This window comes from Diorhabda sublineata, chromosome X, assembly GCF_026230105.1.
Source record: "Diorhabda sublineata isolate icDioSubl1.1 chromosome X, icDioSubl1.1, whole genome shotgun sequence".
Lineage (NCBI taxonomy): Eukaryota > Metazoa > Arthropoda > Insecta > Coleoptera > Chrysomelidae > Diorhabda > Diorhabda sublineata.
In genome coordinates this window covers 35,081,979-35,094,687 of record NC_079485.1, presented here as the reverse complement: position 1 = coordinate 35,094,687, position 12,709 = coordinate 35,081,979, and the positions used below count along the sequence as shown (strand labels likewise).

The 12,709-nt window shown below is 30.7% G+C and overlaps 2 long non-coding RNA genes across 5 annotated transcripts; one reads left to right on the top strand and one right to left on the bottom strand.

Moving 5' to 3' along the window:
* Window positions 1-983: 983 nt before the first annotated feature.
* LOC130450799 (uncharacterized) lies at window positions 984-10,968 on the top strand. 4 transcript variants are annotated; one of them, XR_008910625.1, is made up of 7 exons: window positions 984-1,263; window positions 4,068-4,198; window positions 4,395-4,693; window positions 6,840-7,338; window positions 7,467-7,603; window positions 7,662-8,061; window positions 10,829-10,967. It is a non-coding gene; the product is annotated as an uncharacterized LOC130450799 (long non-coding RNA). The 4 variants fall into 4 exon arrangements; XR_008910623.1 differs by lacking the exon at window positions 6,840-7,338 and having other exon boundaries at window positions 7,846-8,061; XR_008910626.1 differs by lacking the exons at window positions 984-1,263; window positions 6,840-7,338 and having other exon boundaries at window positions 4,181-4,297.
* Window positions 9,466-12,463, bottom strand: LOC130451492 (uncharacterized). The gene is made up of 2 exons (XR_008910738.1): window positions 11,908-12,463; window positions 9,466-11,853 (listed from the first exon to the last, which is right to left on the bottom strand). It is a non-coding gene; the product is annotated as an uncharacterized LOC130451492 (long non-coding RNA).
* Between the last annotated feature and the right edge of the window lie 246 nt (window positions 12,464-12,709).

Here is a 12,709-nt window from a genome sequence, read left to right as displayed (position 1 = left end):
AACCCTGTTAGGAAAAGCCATTGAAATTATCTCCTTTTCAGAAATTTTTTTCATTTACAAGTTTACCTAAGCTTTTCTAAAATTAAGGCTACTACAATAATATACAATGTCCCTTTTTATTTCTACCTCTATAAAAAATTCAAAAATATTGAAAGTCGCGACACATTTATTTTTAAGAGGTTCAATTTGTAGAGTAGTTTCCAATTAAATGACATCAATCAGCAAATAAGATCTTCTTGCTAAATATGTTCAGTGGCCACATTAATGTTCTAATCAAAATAAGTTGTTTTTAGGAGTCTAGCACCCCTTGAAGAAAATTCAGGTAAAGTTCATCAGTTAGTTATTTCCCATTTAATAAATATCCAGTAATATTTCCCAAGAATGGTATCCCAAATATTCGTTTTCTTTGGATATTGTATATCACCGTTGTTGTTTCATTAAATTCAATCATGTCCTTGAAATTTGTCAAAAAGCTGTTGGATAATTTGTATTTTATACGTGCGACTTTTGTTTAACTGAAGTACTTTCCTTACTGTCTCATGAAACATTCCTACTTGTCGTACTGCACTTCGAAATTATGTGTTGTGTTTGCAATCAAGGTGTCTAAAAATTTTATTTGAGCTACATTATCCAGAGCAAGTTGATTATATATGTTTTGTCAGCAGCGATATCAATTTCAGTTATCGTGGCAGCTAATTGCAAGACGTATTTAAAATTAAAATTACTATTCAGATATCTCTCAATAAACATCATTCATGTTCTTCTTGAAATGTAAAAAATAAAAACTATCCTTTAAAATTAATAAGCACAAAATTTATTTCAGAATAAATCAATTTTGGTGAAAAGAAGTGTCAGGATTAACAAATAAAAGCAGCCACTGAAGATGTCACTTTACGGAAAAGGATATAGACGTAACCTTAGTACAAGAGCCTTGTATAAATGGAGACAAGATTCTTAGATTGAGGTTGAAGAGCTATGTTCTTTATCATTCTCAAGAAGAAAAAAAACTTGTAGAGTAGCTAAGAAAAAATCTCAATCTTATTCTACTTTCACAGTATAGGTCTAATGATCTGACAGTGGTAGGCTGGGAGCAGAAAAGAATAAACCAATTATTTATTGTTTCTAGCTACTAATCTGAGGAAACAAATACCACCAAAAGCTATCCGGGGCCTGGAAGAAGTAGCCAGGTCACGGATAAATCTGTTGGTACTAAGATGCAAATGACCATCGTTCAGTAGGCAAACGGAGATATCGATGAGAGAGGTGAGTCAATTATAGATTTTATTCTAACTACAAACCTAAACATTTGCGATAGGGAGATACACCCACCTTCGTAAATAAGGTTAGCGAAAGGGTCATAGATCTTACATTGGCCACAATTTCGGAAATCGAGAAAGCTGAAAAGTATTTACTGAAAATACTTTCTTGGACCATAAAAGAATACTCTACGAAATAAACAGGGCTAAATGAGGTCATGGAGTCAATAACTAATGTAAATGAACGCAAAAATTACAATCTGAAGCTCATTTTCCGGGTTGCCTAGAAATAATTGATGGTGAACACGAAGAAACATTTGTGAATTCCCAAATGGTTGAAAGGATATAGTACAGAGAAGAGTAACTAGAGACAGGATCATTTGAGCAATAAATTCCTTTGAACCATACAAGTCAGTGAGACCAAATGGAGTGATACACATTATGCTTCAAAAATCTCTACGTTATATAATAAATGATCTTTAAATAAAGCCTCAAATTGGGTACGTCCCACGAAAATGGAGAGATATGAAGACTCCTTTTATACCTACGACGAAGTGACACAACACCAAACTACTTTAGACCACGATAAGTCTCTCTTCTTTCATTCTTATTGCGATGGACAGACTATTGGACTATCAGTTGAGTCCGCATTATATGAAGTAATGCGTGTGATCGAGAAATCATTGGAAGTAAAATAATTTACCTAAAAGGCCTTCCTTGTTGTAGAATATCCCCTTAACAACGTGAAAACAAAGTAGATAATGGATGCGCTTAAAGATCTAGAAGTGAACCCTACAGTAACAAAATGGATTACAGCAATGCCGAAAAGCTGTTGTTGACAAATATGAATACACCAGGCAACGAAGAAGACGTAAGAGGAACGGACCACAAACAACCAGCGACATCAGGAAGGAAGGCATTAGAAGATATCACCTTGTTGGCGGGAAGTAACGAACTGGGAATCAATCCTAAAAAGATTGAACGAATCATATTTATAAGGGAATACAAGATATCTAAGTTCATGGTACCAAAATTAAATGGACAAGAGCTTTGCCTATCAAAAGAAGCTAAATACTTATAAATCATAATAGACTCCACAGTTCCGTGGAGAAGGAATGTGTATAGAAGACTGAAAAAAGATGTTTGGGAAAGAATGGGAACTACAACCAAAGGTAATATATTGGTTGTATATAGCAATCATGAGGCCTATCATAATCTATGGCACAGTTGTGTGGTTTGAATCTATGAACAATGAAATATGCAATATTACGCCTGCAGCCTATAGAATTGCTCACAAAAGTTGAGTATGTTGTGCCTTTGAAGGCAAAATAATTATGGACATCGACTTATCCTGCAGGAAATAGGTGGGATAGGAGAAAACAGAATAAAAGATATATTAGCTCAGAGCACAGACTCACAAACAGATCACACAAACGGACCTCAAATAATAGGATAAAAATAAACATTCCTACAGAGAAAAATGGGATATAAAATCCATAATAAAGGATAAAGAAATCTCAACCTCCACAGATGGATCGTTAACAAAATATGGAGCAGGAGCCAGCATGTTTTCATAGGAACAAAGGAAAATCGTATAGACTAAAAGAAAAAACTACCAGACTGATAAGGGAAAGTAGTGAATCAAATAGAAACACAATAATCTACACAGTGCAACAGACAGCTTTAAAAGCATTAGGATCAAAAATGACAAAGTCAAAAGAGGTAATGAGCTGGATTCTTAACATTAGAGTAAACCTCTTCCAGGTACCTGGACACTATGAAGTGGAAGGGGACTCCAAGGCAGATAGGCTTGCTAAAGGTAGGACGAGGGGAGAGAATACCGAAAAGATAGTAAGAGTGCTGCTACCGATGGAATGCTATTGACACAGGAATCAGAGTCAAGCATCGGGATATACGGTAAAACAGAGGTGACTGCACTATATCCAAAGCGATTTGACAAAGGATCAATGGAGAGAACACAAAAAATAATTAGGTTCACGAAACTCTCAACCCAGAAGACTATTCGAGCGATCACTGAATATTTATAATGTTGACACACGACTCAATAATATCCAGTGAATTAATTAACCTAATTTTTATATGAAAGAGAATGTTCTATTTTGCGTTTTTGTCATCCTATAATAGTACTATTAATGAAATTAAATTTACTTTACGAATTTCATAATGAGTTTTTGTAAAATAAATAATACATAAGCATATATCTAAATGAGGTTTCAAATATAGAATGTCTTGGATAACTGATTGGTTTGCGAACACGTCGGTAGAACGAATCTCATTAGGGACGTGATTGAAAAAACTTTTCATAAAAACTAATCTTACCCTATGTTCATTTACTCTTTTACTATTTTTTTCACACATTACAACCATTTTATAAATAATTTTAACTTTATCACATCCTACGTTGTACGTTACAAGATCCATGACAAGGAATTTTAACTCAATACCGAATGTTTCAGTTAATTATTAGAAAGTAATAGTTTCTATTTGATCCTATTTATATGTTCACAATATAATTTCTCAACTTCAATAGATTAGTATTAACTATTCTTCATAATAAATATTTCATAATGATTGTGTTTCATAAACTATGGGCTTATGAAATGCTCAACACAAACTGGAGATACTGAAGTAAAATTATTTTATATATATTGAGCATCTCAATATTTTATTGATCTTACATTTTACATAAATTATATAACTTTTGAATTTCATTTTAATATTGAAATCTTCAAATTATTAACAATCTTTTCCTTCAATATTAATATGATATAATCTTTTTTGCTTTTGTAGTCGTCTACATCTCATTAACCAGTAACAATATCCGTGGTATCAGCATGACCATTTCACAAATAGTATAAATACAAATCAACAGAAACAATGTCTCTAACCTCACTTTTTTGGTTGAGTTTTCGATGAGATTAGTAAGTATATATCAATTTTGTTTTTCTTCTGATTACAGTTCAGTTTCGTTTTTACATTCTGTAGACATTCCTCTAAAGCTACATTAGTTGATAACTCAGGTATATTTACATTATAATAATGCAGTAAACAAATTAGTGATGTACGCTCATAAATTCGTTTGTATTTGATTAACATTTCTGTTTTAATAAATTTCAGATGTTAAATTCTTCTTTCTGCGGAAGAAGAAACTGTTGCCCATGAAATAAAGTTTTGGAGTTTTTACATCTACTCTACATTCAACCATTTATGCAATTTATTACCTGAAGAAATAATTTCTCATATCTGTGATTATAACCTAGATAGAAGATAGGTCTTAGACTAGAAGTGAATATATGTATTTCTGTAATGGGGTATGCCATGAAAAATTATAATAAGAATTACTTAAAAGTACATATTTCACTGGACAATATATATGTCCCTCCCAAAAAAATTTTACTCACAACATTTCACTAATTGTAAGTATTTTTAGCAACTTTTAACAAAAAAATGCTTACTAACCATAGAAATTTGAACAAGTTATAGCTAGTACTTTTCCATCATAAATGTTGAAATTATAAGTGAATTTGTTTACTTTCATATACTTTACAAGGTTTTATACATTTTTAGAATTGAAATTAGTGATATCGTTAATATTATTGCCAGTTCTTCGCTTTTCAGCTCATAGTTCTTCTTCAGTCTCTTTCCAATTTGATTTATTCCATTAGAAGATTGAAAAATCTTTGATTTTATTAATTCAAGTAGTGTCCTTACATTGCCTATTATTCATGGTATGGGAAGAAAGTATCAAGTACTGATTGGTTTTTAAATTTTTTCATCCAAAGTAAAATGAAAGAGTTTGTAAACAAAGTTCAACAGAAAACTCGTCGATAAAACAAAACCCTATATTTCAAAATTGAAGATTGGGATACTTTTCACAAAATACATTCTAGTTTGTTCATTGCATTTAGCTGAAGATAATTATTTTTATGAAGGTAAATTAAGTTTGAGAACATAAACTTATACTATAACACTATATCTACTTGAGTGATAATGAAATTTTAAATAAAAAATGGCAGTTTCTACTGATCACTTTCTAGCTATTTTCCAAAAAATTGATCTTTCTGAAGCCAGTCAAATAAAGAGATATCAATCTAGAATTAGGTTAAAATGTTTCCAGTTGTGCAGAATTTTGATACAAAGAGGATTTACTACCCACCAAGACATTAAATCTTTGACCTCTGGTACTGAATTGTATAGAAACCTGATAAAAGAAATGATTATACTTCAAAAGCCTTCTGGTTTCAATGTATATATATATATATATATATATATATATATATATATATATATATATATATATATAACAATATATATATATATATATATATATATATATATATATATATATATATATGACTCATATCTTGAAAAATGATAAATCTTTAAAATAATTCAGTAACATTAACAATTTTGTAATCCTCAATTCTTTGTATTATTTCTAATTCTTTGTATTATTTCTCCAGTAATTGTGTTGAGAGATACCAAGATAGTATAGCGTAAAAATTCAACAAACAATAATTTCAACATTCAAATAAATATATTTTTCCTATATCTGAGCCATATAATCCAAATATGTCCTTTAATGGTCTTCTACTCCATTGTGCTACTTGTTTACTTTTTTTTCTTCTTTTCTTTCAAATTCCAAATTTAATCATTAATGAACTGGCATCTATAGAGAAGTATGTAGTCTTACAATATCACATAGTAGGCACATTGCGGTTACAAATAGGTTCAGATGGAAAGGAAAAAAGCTAAAAACTCCGATCTTAACCTTTTAACATTTTAAATTTCTCATTTCATACTACTGGAACCTATATAAATATTGACAACAAATTATATTACATAGTATAATTAGAATTTCACTGAACCACTATAGCCTTATCACCTGACTGTAAAGAGAAATTGGAGATTGTAATATTCCTTTTTTGATATCTGTTCCATTCATTTAATAAGTCAGTTTTAAGCAAGACTTGAGAATGATTAGAGAACAATCTATTTAATCCAATTTCAAGCTCTAAATTCGCAAATATTTATATTTTTCTAAATAGAACATCAATAAATATTTTTATATATTAAAAAAATTTTTTAAAACTTCATTTACTTCAAATAGACATAAAATTAAAAATATTCAATTTATTTTTGGTTAAAAAATACTTTGTTAGTAGAGGTCTAAAGTAAAAAAAATATCCAACAACAAATATACTGTTAACTGTTATTCAATTTTTATTTTCAAATAAACTGTATTTTTATTATTATTCTTGTTTATATATGTTACAAGAAAAGTAAATTGTTAGGGAGAGTTGACTCTGCCTAACCTAACCTAACCTAACCTAACCAAAGAAAGGTTAGGAGTTTTTGCTTTTTTACTTGTTTTTTATTTATTTATTTTTATTTTTTTTTTTCAATTTATTTATTAGGAAGACTGTTTTTCCTTACGGAAAGTCAACTTTCACTAATTCAAGGTAGTAAGAGTATAATTTCATTAGATATAGTCAACTCTGACTTTCTTGTTGATTAAAATATCACTGTTTCCATTAAATAAACTTTTCCTTTTTCTTTCAGTAAGAGTCGACTTTACCAAGGCCAAGTCGGTTTTCCCCTTTCAAAAAGTCAACTTTTACTAACTCAAGGCAGTAAGAGTATACTTTCCCTAGGTCGGTCTAGTCAACACTGTCTAGTAAATGTTGTTCAAAATTTATCACTTTTCCCTTTTAATCAACTTTTACTAAAAAGTCCACCAAGAGTTGACTTTACCTAGAAAGAGTCATCTCTTACTGGAGAATCCACTTTTCCTGTAACATATATAACACACCGCTAAAAAAAGACGGCTTCAGGTTATACTTGCAAGATTCGAAACTATAATAGACAGCCTAAGTCTTGATGTCACTGAGACGGGCGGAGCTTATACCGACTCCAAACACTTCCGTTGATAATGGTAAATGCCCATAATCAATTTTTCATTTACTGTTTTCGTGGTTTATGTGATAAAATAAAACTTTTCAGTTGTATATATTGTTGAAGGAACGTACTATTTAAGAGGTTTTTATTAGTTTTTCCCCAGGTGAGATAATTTAACATATTAATTCTGCTTTAAAACCTGTTGAGGTTATGTCTATTTTATTTTTGTTATTAATCTCTGTCATCTACTAATAGTCATGAGTTTTCGAGTATAAATAAATTAATTTCTAGGTTTTTAGAATCTAGGACTGCTTCAGAATGGGTATGTGCTTTGTTCCAGACTATAAACATTACAGTTCAAAGCATCAATGCAAGTTTTTTCGGTTCCCAAAAAACTAGACCGAGAGGTATAGATGGATTTCTCTCAGGTAAGAATGATAACATTCACTTTTCAAACATTTATGTTATAAATTTATTTATTTACAGAAGAAAAGATAGAGAAACAAGTGAATTTGCAAAAGTGTGCGATTGTCACTTTATAAATTAAAAAAATAATGGGCCAACTTTATTTGATTTCAATATTCAGAAGAAGTTTAATATAAAATCACCCGAAAAAAGTTATGCATTTTGTTGCAGAAAGTCTATTAGTCTAATAAACCACTTTTTTTAGGAAGCGAACTGTGAAAAACCTTGTTACCGAGCTACTACCGGGACCTTCAACCGAACCACTACCAGGTCCTTCAAGTGAGCCACTACCAGGTCCTTCAAGTGAGCCACTATCAGGACCTTCAACTGAGCCACTACCAGGACCTTCAACCAAACAACTGCCTAGGGCTTTGGTGGATAAACTCTTCTGCAGATTTCACTGGCCCAACCTCCGGTTTAGGTAGTGCCTTCCATACACATGCTTTATCTGTTACAGATATATTGTGATGCCCAAAAGTGCCAACGCCATAATGTGATAGCATTTTATACCCCTGAAACAAATGCAGGTGGCTTCTTTAATGTCACCATTCTTTTCCAACACTACAATAAAATTATAACCGGATTACTTCCATATTACATTAACAATGGCATATATACCTACCTATAGATACCTTGTAGCTTTTGTCTTTCATAATAGCAAATACTTCCCCTCTGATTACCTGCAAATCAGAGTCAAAGTCCATTTTCTTCACATGACTGGACTCTAATGCGTTTTCACGCCTTTTTATAATTTTGTTGTGTCATCTATAAAAGCACGGATGCTGGAAAGTTTTAGGACATGTTTAAAAGCCATTATTTTCTTAACAACAAAAGGATCTGCAAAAAACAAACAAAAAGGTACTGCAAAAAAAAAGACATAACCTCAACAAGTTTTAAAGCAGAATTAATATATTAAATTAACTCACCTGGTGAAAAACTAATAAAAACCTCTTAAATAGTACGTTCCTTCAACAATATATTCGACTGAAAAGTCTTATTTTATCACATAAACTACGAACAGTAAATGAAAAATTGCTTATGGGCATTTACCATTATCAACGGAATTGTTTGGAGTTGGTATAAGCTCCGCCTGTCTCTGTAACCTTAGACTTAGGCTGTCTATTGAAAATTACTTATGAAAATTATTTTAAAAAAGAATCAAAACCGAGAGTTTTCAATTATGTAGAGGAATATTTTGAAACAAATAAAAACATCAATCTAAGATATACCATAATGTTTACTATAAAAGACTGTGTTATTCCCAGTTAATTTTTCCACCCTATCTATTTTGAAAAGAATATTTTTCATAAATAAACGTGTTTAAGTTCAATATATTTCTCTGGCCGATGTACCTAAGGGTACAAAACCAGAGAGTTTCCAATTAAATATCTTTAGACATTAATTAATGAAAAAAAAAACAGAAATATTAGTGGCTTGTCAACATTGTTAATTTTAGTCAAATGATTTTGAATCGTTGACAAACTATAGCGAAGTGTTTTATATAAACAAAGATAGAGTAAGATACTGGCTATTTTTCTCTTTCAGAAAAAAGTCTTGAATATTTATTTATTTAGCAAGTGCATCACATTTTTTAAAGTAGTGTATAAAATTTAAGTAATGGAAGTAAAAAATTTTAGTCACAAATTTTTTTTACTGAAGAAGTAGAAACTTCTGTGAGGAGAATCATACATAACTTTTTTTCATAAATGAAATACCAACAATAGACAAAATCTCATTAAAAATTAACAGCGACATAGATTTGGAAGATCTCCTTGTACTTGTTGGTAAAGGAATAGGGTACTTGCATGGTTTGAGAAAAAAATAGTTTTGGATAGTTTATATACTTTTATTATAATTTTGTTCTTTAATCTTTGATCAATATTTATAAAAAAACATTAATGAAAATTAAAAAAAGGTAGTTCAAACATTTTAGTGAGGTCGCAATATGATATATGACATTATAGGTATAAAATAAAGACTGAACATATGATACAAAGTAAATACGATAGTTATTTTGTTTTATTATAACTAAGATTCAAATTTAACTTATCATAATATTTCATTTTAATTTAGTTTACTATGTTTTTAATTTTTACCGTGATTATGTACTAACACTGGTCGACAAAGAAAATTGTTTGTAGTAACACAAGAATGACTAGCATATTGTGATAAAATGGGCCTATACAAATACGAAAATATGAGAAAAATAATTGTAACTGAACTTCCATTGTTCTAAATCTTGGTGGAACCTTTCACTCTGCTCATCATTGACAGCTCCCAAATTTTCGGAAAAAAATGTCAGATGGAAATGAAGCAGGAGGATGGAATGTAGAAGTCTAGAAGTTCATCAACAAAATGTTGGTAGTTTGGATCCATATTGTTGCCCAAAAATCCCCTCACTACACTTACAAATGCCTTCCATGTTCTAAGCTACCGTCTGATGAGCTTTTTTGCAAAATTGTCATCGTCCAGCAATTTTCCTATATGTAGCCCGATAAATACCTTCCTTTAATTTGGCATCATTTAACTGGGGAAAGACTTCTCTAAGGTATTTGAATCCATCGCCCTCTTTATCCATAGCCTTTACAAAGTTTTTCATCAATCCAAGTTTAATGTGAAGGGAGGGCAGAAGGTCATTTTTGGGATCTACAAGGGGTATAAACTTAACATTTTGAGATCCCGGTTGAAACTACTAAAAATAGTGTTGATCTACTGCCCCATAGAAAAAACAGCAATGATTCGTAAACCCTTCCTGAAGTCCCATTAAAATTTTTTACCAAATAATAAAACTATATAGCAATCCTAAAATATGTAATAATTTGTATAAAAAAATCAATACCCACATTAAACCAGTATGTAATATGCTTCGAATTAAATATTATAGTATTAAAGTATAAGTTGTTTATAGCGTATAAAACACTTTCCAGTAAATATGCTTTCAAATTCTTGCGAAATGCTGGAAAAGATTTTATAAATTTGATTTTAATTGGCAAATGATTGTGCATTTTTTGGATTGCACAGTATAGAGTAGAGTAGGTAGATAAAGGACGTGGTTTTTAAGATTTTTTTACATTTTTCTTCAAACATTTTGAATATACCCGTTGTGTGATTAAAAATGGTTTACATTAATAAAATTACATTATTTACTTGGTTTATACATTTGTTTTAACTTCAACTATATGTTACAGAATCTCCTAATGATGAACAGGATGGATGAAGGTTATTGAACTTGACAGCAAAAAAACCCTATTTGAGGGACCATAAACCTGCTAATCCTATTGGCTCACTATTATTTCTATTACTATACAATACAATTTGTAGTTTCTCCCTCAGTGAATTGCAGTGGAAGTTAAAAAATATATTCAATATCTAGGCAAATTTGCTAGAGGTTAAGCCACCTTGTTGTTCATTAAGTTATGTTTGATAATAAAAAGATTATTTTATTATTTGAAAGAAATTTTATTACTCAATTTACTAACACTGAATTTTGTACTGTTAGTATTTAATCTAGTCATGTTTCAACTCATGGATTCCATCCCTGAAGTAATACTCTGGTAGACATAGGCTTCTACAGCTGCTATTTCCTTTTACTACGATGGAAATCATTTATCACTCACATTTTTTTAGATGTTAGAACAGCCATGAATCAGATGAAGCCATAGTATAGTGAATAGGATGGATGTTTTAAGTCGATTGGATATTCTCTTTTTTTTCTTTTGTAAAGTAGGCCCTTTTTCACAAACTTTTATATTTAGTTGATACAAAATATTAAAATAATACTCTGTGTTTATCATTTTCTCCAGCGTGGAGGTAATCCAAAAATTTCTTTTGCATCACAAAAACAGATGCTAATATCTTCTTGCCCAATTTCTGAACCCTAAATCTCTTCACAGCCGAATACAAGATTCACACTACTTCTAACCTCTTGTTTTATTTTGATCATGGTGGTGGACTCATCCACAATTATAAAACGATTCTCAAAACACTTATCAGATTTTATAAAATGTTTAAAAAGTTGAATAAAGAGTGTTTTTGTTCCGGTATTAAATCGCATTCATTTTGCACAGTTCAGTCACCCAAAATATTTTTCTGACTTCCTAATGAGTTCGACTAAATATAAATCAATTAATTAATGCTATTACTTAATCATACCCTGTACTTTTGCCTTTTTAAGACGTTGAAGCACTTAGTTATTCTTCCTGTCGAGGTATAGCTAAAAGTTTACCTTTAGTATATAATATAAACTATGTTATTATAAAAACACAACCTGAAAAAATTATTTTTCATACTGAAAACTGCTGCTTTATTGTTATAGAAAATTTAATAAGTTGAATTGTTGCTATGTTCAAAATAATAGGTCGAATATGGAGTTTCTTGAAATTACGAAGCCTTTAACTAGTGCGGTTATATAAATATAACAGCCGAAAACGATAAAGCGCACTAAATGAACATCTAATCGTGAAATTTTTGTTGAATTTACTATTTCTCTTATACATAGCGAAACATATACAACAAATGTCAAAAATTGAATTGTCAAGTTATTCTAGTCACGGAGGTGGTTGATCTGGGGGCTAACTCTCATGCTCTCGGTCCTGTATATACCAGCCATATATTAAACATGTGGTAAGGGCAGCATAAATGTATACGCTTAAAAAATGTGTAAAAAAAATTATCAATGTTCAGAATTGACGCCTAAGAGATTAGATTTCATGGACTCAAATTTTTAATTGAGGATGATAAATCAAAACGTAGTTAAAATCATTCAACTCTAGTAAATTTTCATCTTAATTTCAACATCACTTGTGTCAAAACTGTCTTAATACAAATCATGATCTGTGCTATGAACCCATCAAAGTGTTTTAAAAGGTTCGTTCCAACCCAACAAAAAACCGTCTTTGGCGGTGACGAACCGCGCAATATTGATTAAGTGTTTCAACAGGGCAGTTTCCGTGGTTCATCTATGATTATCGTTATACAAACGATTCTGTTTTGGCTTCCAACCGACTTAGGTACCGTTTTCGGCACGGCCTTTTCGATATTTACTTGATAGCAAGTACCTAAAATTATAT